Source organism: Protopterus annectens, chromosome 8.part0, assembly GCF_019279795.1.
Source record: "Protopterus annectens isolate FY-2018-M chromosome 8.part0, PAN1.0, whole genome shotgun sequence".
In the NCBI taxonomy this organism is placed as follows: domain Eukaryota; kingdom Metazoa; phylum Chordata; order Ceratodontiformes; family Protopteridae; genus Protopterus; species Protopterus annectens.
The window spans coordinates 210601249-210614799 of record NC_056741.1 but is presented as its reverse complement, the minus strand read 5'-3'; positions in this window follow the sequence as shown (position 1 = coordinate 210614799).

Below are 13551 nucleotides of genomic sequence, written 5' to 3'. Positions count from 1 at the left end.
ACATGATTAATCAAGGGAGGCAGTATATGGTATTTAAACTGAGTTGCTTAGTTTGATAGACATTACCTGAAGAAGCAGCTTGTTATTGAAACTGGCCGTTTTGGAGTCCCTCTGTCTTGCTGTATTAATTTTTTGGATTTCTTTACTGGGACTTCTTTACCAGAAAGGGATGGTATCTGTGCTTATTCTGCTTATTACAGAATACTAATTTTGTTTTATATAAAGTGAAATTTACTGAAACAATTTTGGTGAAAATCAGCCTTAAAGGTAAATAAGTTGCTTTCTTCTCATATTCATGTTTTGCAGCTAAAAGTTAATCTTTCAGTGTGTCTTTATTGAATAGAAATAAAATGAAAAGGTTTAGATTTGACTGTACTGCAGATTGTAAACGAAGGCCCATAAAGTGCACTATGATCTATAACAGACTAATTAAGATTAAACACATTCAGTTTTGGCTAGTTCTGTGGAATCTGGGCAGCTTTTGTAGAGGAGGATGTAGCAGTCCCTTTACTTTGTCTGTAATTCCAGTTTGTTGCTTCTCAGCATCAAATTTCAGTGGGATGTGCAAAGCTTCAGGGACCAACTCACTTTCCATAATCTGGATATGGAACCAATTGAAATGCAGCCATGAAGATAAATGCAACAGTGGATAGCATGACACAGCAGTCAAGAGGGGAAAACAGTACATGACACAGGAGATGCTAATTCAAGGTTTTTAATTTAACTGAAGTGTTTTGGCTAAAAACCATTTAAATGTGCTAAACAGACTTTCCTTTTGCACCCTCAATGCATGTAAATGTTCGTACTCCTTGCTAAGTTATATTAACACACTTTTGCAAAACAATGCTTTTATGTAAAACTTTTGGAACACTCCCCATTATCCCATTATGACAGAAGAGTTATATAAAGGAAACAAATCTATACTATTAATTAACTTAATGTCTCATGTTACACTTTTTTACTGTACAATTTTTAACCTGTTGCTGTCCTTTTCTTCTCCTTAACCCACCTAGCTTCTAAACTTTTTCTGCTGTAAGACCTGTGTATCCTACCTGCCTACACTGCAAGAACCCCCAACATAACTTCAACTATCAAACTACAAGCTAAAGAAGCTGATGTCCTATGTTCACAAACTCCCTCCATCCAAAGACTCAGTGAAAGTATGTCTGACCACTCTACTAAATTGTGACGTTGTACTGTAACTATAACCTAGCCTTTTGCTATAGTGCAGTACTTCGTATTACTCTCCTACCTGAGCCAGGTACCCAGCAGCCTACCTCCCCTCTCCTCCTTATGGTATTTAGCTCTCCTATATTCTGTTATCTAACCCTGTCCTCTTTTCTCTTCATCCTCCTACATATTTGAATGTCATTTCAAACTCTGTCCACTGGGGGGCTCCCCCTCCAAAGGCTCCCTCTTAGTTCCTAAATAATCCTTACCTGTATCCTTTTTAGTTTAATGCTTAAACTATCTGTTTTACTTCTCTGTCCTGCCATTTATATTACTCTGTCTAGTCCCCCCTCCCCTTCTTCTTTCTTTCTGCTATAGTCCTAACCCCAGCTATGCTACAAATATACTAACTCACCCTCACACTTCGTACTTCCAGAAACTTGGCTGTATTCTGCTATTTCACTGATTGTTTTCTGTGAGCTAGTTCTCACTTGCTTCAACCTGCTCCGTTCGCCCTGCGGGCTCACTCCGCTCCCTTACCCTACCCCCAATTCGCAACCACCCCCAGTACACTTCCACTTATACTACTCATAACCACACCCCTATCTCCAATTATCCAATCAACTCTTTCTTCCTCATTACTATTATCCATCTTATCCCCTACTGCCATAATTTATCACGTTTCCTATCTAACTACCCCACCCTTTCTATATCTCATTAATATACTTTTCCTATTAACCAGGTTTTCCCTTTAACATTACTAATCTTTAACTGGTTCATACCTCTGCCTTCATCTCCTTGTAGCTATCTCCTATTCCTCCCTGCCATGCCTACCACATACAAACCTACCCTTAACAATGGCCTTCTCTTTCTCACCATTCTTACCCCCCTATTTTTATCACACTACCTCACTTGCTATGAGTATCATAGCCCCACTAATTTTCAACCCCCCTTAAAGCACACTACTGCAATCTCTCAGCTAACCATAGAAATCCATATGAATATAATAAACACTTTGTCCTACCTCCTTCCTAAATTTCACAGATCAACCCATATTTTGTATCCACAAACTAGAAAACAATGCCCTCTCTTTTATAAAGTCCCGAAACACCTTCATGGCCCTTTACAGCTCCTATTACTGCATGGAGATGTCCATCCAAACCCAGGCCCAATTAATACAATATATGAACCCCACACTAACCATCTCATCACTTCTCACATCTCTAATACCTCTGACAATTTTCTCCTCATAGGCCACCTTAATATTTGTAGTCTAAATAATAAAATAACCCAACTTCATGCCCTTCTACACGTACACTCCTTTGACATCCTATGTCTTACTGAAACATGGCTTAAACCAGATACTAAGGATAATGATATAATCCCTCCAGGTTGTCACATCCTGAGATTAGATCGCCTTAATAAAAAGGGTGGTGGTGTAGCAATACTATATAAATCTCATTTACAGGTTACACCACTAAATACCCAACTGCTCACAACCAATAGCGTAGAAATCCCAATCTCTAAACTACAGATAAATGCTAGTAAAGCATTACATATAATTTGTTCCTATATCCCTCCAGGCAACAACATTAACACTCCTGAAACTGTCCTTAATTGGCTCACAACATCCTTTCCACAATAAACCATAATCCTTGGTGACTTTAACATTGATTGGAACTGTTGTAACTCTTCCCAATCTAATACTCATATAAACCTATATGGTTTCAGTCAAACTATTACCTCCCCTACCTGAACCCATAAACCTAGCAACAAGCAAACCATCTTAGACTGGATTCTAGTTAACAGTAACCCCCTTTCCTATAAATCAGGTATACTTCCTGATGATATCAGTGACCACTCTCTCATCTTCATTATCAGACAAAAAACCTTCATTTCCAGACAACCAATCTATAGAACTGCCCGTAACAAAAAACACCTCAACCAAGCTAGCTTTCAAGCTGAACTCAAAGCTTGCAGTTGGGCACCCCTTAAATACCTACCACTTGACAAAGCTGTCTTGTACTTTAATAATACATTTCTACAAATCATAGAACACCATGCCCCCTCTCGAACAGTCAGAACTAAGAACAAACCTACACCTTGGCTCACTAAGGAGACAAGACAAAAAATCCTTCAAAGAAATCGAATTTGGTCGAAATGGAGAAATACTAAAAACCCAGCTGATCATGAAATCTTTAGACAGTTAAGAAATTCTACAAAAAAATCAATAGTCCAAGACAAAAAGAACCACTACCATAAGCTCCAACAAACACAAAACAAAAACCCTCAAAACTTTTGGTCAGTTATAAATTCCCTACTCCACCCTGGCCACTCCAAAACTCCAACCCCAGCTAACTTAACCCAAAATTCTCCCAGCCAAATTGCAAATTCCTTTAATAACTTCTTTGTGGACTCAGTCCAAACATTAGCTAGTACCTTATCACCAGCCAGCATCCCCAACACACACTCACAAAACACTTTACCTCCTCCCCTCCAATTACAGCCTGTTCCCACCTCTCTCATCCATGCCCAGCTTCAAAAACTAAAACCATGTACCCCCCTCAGCTGACCTCCTTCCAGCTGAATTTCTGCAAATGGCTGCTGGAGTACTTGCTTACCCTATCTCTATCTTAATTAATAGGACCATCACAGAATGTACTGTACCATCTCTTTGGAAGGTCTCTTATATTATACCTCTACATAAAGGAGGCAACTCAACTGAACTTTCTAACTACTGCCCCATCACTCTACTTTCTCCTTTAGCTAAAATCATGGAGAGATGCATTCACCAGCAACTTCTCGATCACCTCCTCCAAAACAATCTTTTAGCCAACTGCCAGCATGGTTTTAGCCCTTTTCACAGTACTACTACTGCACTTTTATCTTTCTCTGACTCGATTAATAAAAATCGTAACAACAACTTACTCACCTCTGCCCTTTTTCTAGACCTCTCCAAAGCCTTTGATATGGTGAATCATCACTTAATGATGGATACACTTACCACACTTTCAATTGATATTCAAACAGCCAAATGGTTTGAATCCTACCTTATAAACAGACAACAGGCAGTCCTCTGGGACAACAACCTATCTACTTTACTTCCTATCTCACAAGGAGTCCCACAAGGCTCTATTCTGGGGCCCCCTCCTATTTTTTATTTTTATCAATGACCTGCAAACATCTATACAACAAACCACCTGTATTCAATATGCCAACGACTCAACCTTAATCTGTGTTGCAGCAACTTCTGCTGAACTTCAGTCTAACACCCAGAAAGTATTTACCTTAGTGGAAAACTGGTTCTCTAAATGCTGTCTTCTCCTTAACCCTAAAAAAAAAACTTCTACTGTTTACCCCTACCCAGAAATCTCCTCCTATTGACTTCACACTTACATCAAAAAATGGCACTGTAATTGTACCAGACCCAACTACCAAACTCTTAGGCATAACTATTGACCATAACCTCAACTTTGACTCACACATAAATTCAACCATCAAATCAGTGAATAGAAAACTAGGATCTCTCTATAGGCTAAAACCATTCCTTACACCTGTAGCCAGGACTACTATGGCCCAAACTCACCTACTCTCCACACTTCTCTATGCCTCCCCAATGTTTACAAATCTATCTAAAAATAATCAAAACAAGCTGGCCACCGCTTACAATAACATTGCCAGGTTTGCCACTGGGTCCACATTCCGTACTCACCACTGTCAAAATCTACATAAACTAGGATGGTTGGAACTTCAAAACCAGCTTCTGTTCCAACAACTAACCATCACCCACAAAATCTTGCATCGCCCTACAAATACTCCCATACTCTGTAACTTAATCAACCCCTATAAAAATTTAAACACCCTTCGCTCAGCCAATAAATTACTAGCAGCTACCCTAAAATCCAATAACAAATCAGGTGATTCTCTGTTTACTAACACTATTGGAATCCATTGGAATAAACTTCCTAGTAATCTCACATCCCTTTCATCTACCCCTCTTTTCAAAAAGCATCTAAAAATCTTCCTTAACTCGCAATGGCTGTGTCCATGTACTAACGCTGGCTGAATCTACTTATATCATAACTAACCTTTTTTTCTACATTTAAACACTGTTGTCAAAAATGTCCTTTTGTCTTCTTCCTTCTGTTCTATATACCTAATTTGTAAGTCATTCTCTCATGGCTCTCTTTTTTTGTTATGTAATGTAAATAAGCTAGACTCGTATAACTTTTCATACCATGTATAACTAAATGTATTTTTTTAATAATCCTTTATGTCTATATTTACACATGTATATTAAGCTGTATCTATCTGCTGTGGAGCTTTTCTCCCCGGGCCTCTACTGAAAATGGACATATATCTAGCTAGACTAGCCCGGTCAACAAATGTAAAATAAAATAAATAATAAATAAAAGTATTACAGTCTGTAACTTGATTGATAGCCAGCTTGCTGCTCCTAAGGAAGCAGCAGGATTGTATAAAGTTCCTAAGTCTTACAAGTTTTTATTTTCTAACCCCAGATCTGCTCCAGCAGTGATTTTCTTGGTAAATCCTGGTGCTGCAAATCATTTGGTAAATGCTAATCCTTCTCCCTCTGAATAGTTTTATAGTTTTACTGCTTCGGGTAAGCTCTGTAAAGGTCAAGGACCATCATAATGCAGGCTCCAAGGTCATAGAGTAGAAATTCAAACAGATCAAGTATATAAAGACTTCATGAATTATTCTAGTGAGTTACATGTCCTTACTTGTAGTGGCAGTCTATTCCATGATCTCACAATTCTTTGGGTGATAAACCTTAATCTAAAAGTGGTTCTGCATTTTGCTGTTTCGAAGATATCATTAACCTTTGGGAAAGTCTTAGAAAGTTTTGGGAAAAAATGAATTATTCTGCAGTACTTAGCTTTAGACTTTTTAATTGTCAAGCTCAGATGTTAAAGTTTATGCTTGCTTCTTCTGAAAATATGAGGAACATTATAGCTTCTTCTCCATTTCCTGAGGAGAAATCATCTTTGAGTAATTGCATTATTTCTGCATGTCAAGTGATTAAATACTCCTTGAAGCGTGCTTATGATTCAGCTCATGTCACTTCCAGAGCTACAACAACTGATACTTTTTACGAGAAATGTATGTATAGTTGTGAACACAAAATCTTCTTGAGGATGTAAAAACTGAAATTTTGAATTCTCGCCCAGATAGAGAGGTTGTGTTTGGACCACCTGCTGCAGAAGTCGTTACAGACTGTGATGAGAGAGAGACGTTTATTCAGGGAGTTTCTCAGATTTTTCAGCCTTCATTCTCCAAATTTGTCAAGGGCTTTACAGCTACCTCTACACCGTTTTATAAAAGAGCAAAACAAGCAGATACAGCAGGCTGCTGGTACACAGACTGTTAGAAAGTGATAACAAGAGCCTCCCAAAAGAAAGTATGAGCCCTCACTCCAGACTCAAGTCCAAGAAGTCTGAATGACTATCTACAGACACCCCCCCCCTTCCCACTCTGGCAAGTCTTTAATTCTTCCCCAAAATCTAGCTCTCCATTTCTCTCTTTGACAACAAATAGTCTCAGACAAGTGGGTTCTGAGAGTCATTCATCAGGAGTATTGATGGCAGTGAGAACCTCTTCCACCTTTCTAGGGGATTCCACTTCATCCATCAGATCAAACTTCTTTTTTCATTCATGTCATTCAGCATCTGCTAACTCAGTGGATGATAGAAGCTGCCACTCTCTCTCAGAAAGGGAAATGTTTTTATTCAAGAATGTTTCTGGTACCAAAGGAAGAAGCTTCATGATGATGTGTTTTAGAGCTTGCTTGTAGGATTGTAGGTTAATACTAGGCTATCAGTCTACAGACTATTACAATCATAGCCAATACGTAGAGGTCAGAATTAAATCCTGTACCTTGTTTTTGTAAGAAAGAAATCTTAACCATTATACTAACCCCACCACCCTTTCTAAACTAGTTTGTGAAATTTTCAAAGTTCCAAATGTTGTCCCTTCATAACATATTACCTCTCATTCCCTTTTTAAGTTTTTAATAACCACAGATTTGAAGGATGCTTATCATCACATTCCTATAGCACCAGATTTCAAATGTTTTTAAGGTTTTCTGTGTCTGGATCACACCTCCCATTCACTGCATTACCTTTTGGGTTAATGGGTTGTCCACTGCTCCAATGGTACTTAGAAAGTCTCTAGCTTTCGTAATAGCCTACTGCAGACTACAGCGTATCCAAATTTAATTTAATAAGGTAAAATAATACCTTAAATAAAGTATAAAAAAAGCATTTATCAAAATTAGATGACTTGTTTATGTTTGAAGCATTTTTTTAAAGTATCAGGAATCTCTCAGTTTGGTGAGAGACCTGCTTCCCAGTTTGGGGTTTCAGGAGAAAATCCAAACAGTCTTGCTTGACTGCTTCCCACAGAATTATTTTCCCTGTGTCGTCTCCTAGATTCTGTAGCTCATAGAGCTTTTCTTCCACAAGAAAAAAATGGGTCTGTATATAGATCTTTTCCTAATTTTTTCACCAACAGCAAGGCATCTGCAAGGGAATTTCTTAGGACACTAGGTTTCATTGCTTCCATTATTCTTATGGTTCCTTTAGCGAGATTACACATAAGAAAAGTTCGGTGGTACCTTAAATCTGTATTTTCCCAATATCGGCATCTCCTGGCATTTCAGATTCTTCTTTTGGGATTTAAAAAAGGGAACTCTTTTGATTGAGAGACTAGTTTTATTGGAATTCAGGTCTCCCATTTTCTCTTCCATGCTCCAGCAGTGTCTGTAACTACAGACGTCTCAGACTTTGCTTGTGAAGTACTGTCGACAGGAGTAAAATACGGGGTCCATGGAGCAAGAAGGACAGACCAATACAGAAAAGTAAAAGAGATGGCAGCAATAAATATCCTCAACTCTCTCAATTATCTACTATCCTCATGACCATTACAAGTGATTACAGACACCACAGTAATTTAGTACATAAATGGGGGGGGGGGGGATAGATCTTACCCTCTGTGCAGACTAGCCATGGTAGCTTGGGATATAGCTTTTCAGCACAATCACACTATGCAGGCATCCTATATCTCATCAGAGCAATCTTGAATGCAAACTGAATGAGGCGGTCATCTAGAACCTGATCTATCTGTGGGGAACACCTTAGACATCTCAATTTGCCTCAGTTCACAACAATCATCTACCAAATTTATTTTCTCCCTATTGAAAAGTCTGCACTCATAACAGTGCTGACATGCCAGTCCCCCCTTCAAAAATGAAATAAAAGAGTAAAGACTGAACATTGATCATAGAGGTTCATAGGTAAGTTCTCGACTAGCTGCCCTTGCAGGACATTTTAAGCCCAGCCAGTTTCTTTTTTCCTGCTTGAAATAACCTATCCAAGTTGGTTATAGATTGACCTTACCTAACCCATGGTTGATAATTACATATTATCCATAATGAAAACAATTGGGATCATACCATAGATAATGGGATAAAACATCTCGGAACTGCCTATGAACATTAGTAATAGAGGGTGCAGTTCTGGGTAAATTTATCCTTTTTTTTTTTTTTTTTTTTTTTTTTTTTTGCTCTTTACCTTTAAACTTTTTGGGAACAAGCTCTGCTGCACCCTGATGCCTCAGAAAAAGGGAATATTTTGAGAGATGGCCATCACAAACTACAACCTTAGTATATTTTTTATCCATTCAGTGTCAGCATTAAGGAACTCACTAAAGCAGATTCCTACATTTAAAATTGTCTATAGGTTCATACTAGGCTAACTGCCCTTGTGGACCATTTTCAGCCTAGCCAATTATTACCCCATGTGAGAATCAAACCCTGCACCTTATGTTTGTAAGGTAAACACCTTAACCATTATGCCAACCTCCAGGACTCCATACAAAAAGGCCTGGAAAATATTTCCTTGGACAGAAATCTTCCAGTTACTTTCTGCCCTTTCCACTGATTTTCAGTGTCATTCTGAAGATTAAGAAGGACTGTCCTAAGATCATTGTGGTGACTAAGTCTCCTGCTTTTGAAAATGAAAGAGTCAATTACCACAAATGCACTTACTGAATGGACCTACTCACACAAGACCGGGGATGTTTGATATACTCCACCTTGAAACAACTGCATGGATGATACAGCTGCAATACCTTTTTGATCACCTATTTTTTGAGGATATGGAAAAGGTATTAAAGGAGGCAAAACAATGCTACTAGAAAATCATATATTAGCAAATAGAAAAGATTTTCTAGTTGGTGCCTAGAGAAGAACCAGGACCTTTTTATGGCTAGTATTTCTCTGGTTCTACATTATATGTGTGCATTATTGTCCCTTTTCCTTTCTTACTCCTTTATCAAGGTACACTTGTTGGGCATTTCAGCATGCCTGCACATGGATCCTCCTTTTACAGTGTATTTGTATGTTAAAATATTTTTGAAAGGAATGTTAAATAATAGACCTCATAGAAAACAGATGACTCCTCCTTGTGATCTCAGTTTTATTTTGAGAAAATTAACTCTTGCTCTATTTGAACCAGCCCATCAGATTGATCTGAGGTTATTAACATGGAAAACAGTTTTGTTTACTGCTCTGACTTCTGCAAGAAGAGTGTCTGAGTTGCAAGCTCTTACTGTGGGTCAACCTTATCTAATTTTCAACAGAGATACACTTTTTTTGAGAACTACTCTTTCATCTATGTCTAAAGTAGAATCCAAGTTTACTTTGAGACAAGCTGTCCATCTCCCTGCCTTCTTTCCAGAACCTAAAATGATGGAGGTAGGATTCTATATACTCCAAATGTCCACAGACAACTCAGTTACAATCTTGACAGAAATAAAACTATTAGAAACTTTGAGTAGCTATTTATTTCTTATGAAGGTAATAAAAAGGGAAACCTGTGTCAATAGAGACTATCTTCAAATGGTTGTCTCATGCTATTACCTTCTGTTATACCCACTGCAATAAGGCAATTTCAGGCAGGGTCAAGGCTTACTTTACTAGGGCATCGACTTAATTTCTGGCTTTTGGGAAAGGGCTATATTCTAGAAGTAGTCACAAAAAGCAAATTGGTCCTCTTTACATACTAAAACACTGCAATCTAGATTTCATCTCTGTCTACAGCAGGCTGATCTAGGACCTTTCTTTTGAAGCTCCTGAACCATCATTCTTCCTCCTCATGGTCAGTATAAGCTACAGCAGTGTACCTATATAGCTAAAACATAACATGAAGAGTTCTTTGATCTTGAAGTGATAAGATTCCATTAAAACCCTTTTATGGATACTTTAGTTATGTTTTTGCTATTTCTGTTTATTACTTGTTTTGACTATACCCATATAGCTAAGGCTACTGTAGCAGTGATCAAATGAAAAACATAGCAGAGTTGCATAAGTAAACTTAAAATAACAGTAGATGTTTGAATAATCATTGCTGCAGTAACCACTCCTTCTCTCTGTCACTCTTAGTTTTGCATGTTTTTGCTGCCAGGTTGAGGACTTTAATTTTTATTTTCCTAACATTCACCTCTTTAAGGGCTTTAACCTCCCTCTCTAAGTTGGCATGAAAGTTCTGAAAGGCTTGGTGCTCTTCAGCTCTGCTCAAGCTGGTAATGGTTTTGGTGTATGGAAGGTGTCTGGAAGCTTTGGAAGCTGGACAGTTGTTATACTTTGGTAGGATATAACACCTATAGCTAAGGTAACTGCCACAGGGTCCTAATCACATTGATGAAAACACGCTTCATCGAACCGTGTTTACGCGGACCCACTTTAGCGAAAGTGCATTTTATCAAAAATAAACTTTTGCTAAAGAGAGATTGGAACATTAAAGAAAGCATGCAGTTTGCATGCACCGTTAGTTGTAAATCAATGTATAGTGTTAATTTACAACTAACAAAACTATCGCTGACATCATGGTACAGTGGGGATAAGGGAATATTCCCTTTTCCCCACTGTAGTGCGATCTTGGAGTGAGAATAATAAAGTAGGGGGGTGTGGGGGGTGCAGGGGGGCTTGCCCCCCTACATAACACTGTTTGATGTGATTTTTTTTTTTTTTTTTTTTTGTTATGCTTTTTTAAGTGATTTTCTCTAGCGAAAGTGCATTTTCAATAAACTGCACTTTCGCTAAAGTGGGTTAATGTCCACAGAAACACGGTTCGATGAACTGCATTTTCGATCAAATGACAGGGACCCCTGCCACAGTGATCTTTCAAATGTCTATTGTTATGGTGAAATTGTTTACACAACTGTACTTTCACTTATAAAGTTTTTTTTTTTTGCAAGGGTATAAGCTTACCTCAATCCCTCATTATGGGGTGACTGTACCCCATATCCTTATTACTTATATTTAATAACTTCAAGATTGTAGTTATAAAATAAAAGTGAATATTCTGAGATACTAAGAATTCAGATGTAGCATATGTAAGTTTCTTTTTTTTTTTTGCAGTTTCATTGTGCCAGGAATTGCACTTACAAATCTCAGAATTCAGAACAGTTATCTTGTGCCATAAAGTAAGTTTTCACTATGGAGAGAGTAGTGCCATCTGACATGTTTTGTTGTATTTAATGTAAGTGTTACCAACAAATGCTTTGATTCCAATAATCAAAGTAGATCTTTTTGTTACTGAAGCCAGTTGCCATTAAAAGTATTCAAAACAAGACTGCAGTCATAGGTTTCTCTTAACTTTAGTATAAATGTTTTCTGTAGGGGACAGTTTCACTCTAGAGATGCCTCTCAGTTGATAGCATCATAGGAAGTCCTTTTGAGATCTTCCTTCCTAATTGAATAGAGATTTATTTGATTATTTGCTTTTTCCTGTTTAAAAATAATTACCCTGCAGGTATTTCTCTATTACAGCTTACTGTGACCTTGTGTCTCTGTATTTCAGCTTTTTGATGTATTTCTGGAATACTGTGTAGAAACATTTGAGAGAATTTGTGAAGCAAATATACCTCTCAGTAATAAAAACAATAATTGCCAATTTCCTGTTTTTTTGTTAAACAAAACTTATTTCCTTCTGAATAAAACATTAGAAAAAGGTAATGTAAATTATTTAAGCAATAACCAATGACTAGGTGTAGGTAATGCTTGATATACCCACTGTTGGTGTGGTTTGATCATAAGGGCAAAACCTGAGTGATCAAACAAAGGCAACCGTGGGTAAATACAGCATTATCCATACACAGGAGTTGGCTATTGCTGTTATACAATAACATTATTTAATAAAGATATTGCTTAACCTTTTTTAAAATAATGTTTTTGTATAATGGCACTGTAGTGTTCCTCCTCATTGCCTGTTCTTCCATGTTTTCTGATGTACTGCGCATGTATACAGCACGTATGTTCCCACGCTTGCTTAGTACATCAGTGCTGTCCAACAGAAGCAATGGAGAAAAAAGAATCTCCATTGAGTTTTTCTGTTAGCGTGAGGTACTTTTTTTTCTGTTAATATAAGGTAAAAATGTGGGCATTCTCTGAAAATCCAGACAGTTCAAAAGGTACTGAAGCTGAGCCTGTGCAGAAACAGAAGGAACATCAGGTATGTTTCTGTTTCTTTAATTGTGCTGAATATACCTGATTTTTCTTGTATTTGGTCTGCCCTTGGTAGCATATATCAACAGAAAAATGTGGCCACTCAATGGTTTTTCAACAGCCGGTGTTTTTCTATTGGGCATGCTGGTTGGGCTAACCAATCAGCATGCATGTTTTTTATTACTACACGTAAATGTCCCAGAGATGAGAAGTCATTGTATAGTATAGCAATAACCCACACCTGGGTGTGGGTAATGCTGGATTTACCCACGGTTGGTGTGGTTTGGTCACAAGGGTGAAGCCCGAGTGACCAAACCAAGCCAACCATGGGTAAATCCAGCATTACCCACACCCAGGCATGGGTTATTGCTATTATACAATGACATTATTTAAGAAAAAAGATAATTACTTTTCTTAAATAATGGCATTGTATAATGCCTCCTTGCTGCCCTTCCACAGCTGTCTGGTATTTTGCGGCAGTTCTGATGTACTGCGCATGCGTATGCCTACGCAGTACATCAGAGCTGTGTGCAAAAGCAACGGAGAAAGCAAGATCTCCGTTGCTTTTTAAAAACTGTTTTGCTATGTTAAATGGGTTTAACATAGTGAGACAGCTTTAAAAAAAGCAATGGAGAATCTCTGTTGCTTTTTTAAAGCTGTCTCGCTATGTTAAACCCATTTAACATTGCGAGACAGTTTTGAAAAAAGCAATGGAGAAAGCAAGATCTCTGTTGCTTTTTACAAACTGTCTCGCTATGTTAAAGGAGTTTAACATAGCGAGACTGCTTTAAAAAAAGCAACGGAGATTCTCCGTTGCTTTTTTTAAAGCTGTCTCGCTAGGTTAAACTCATTTA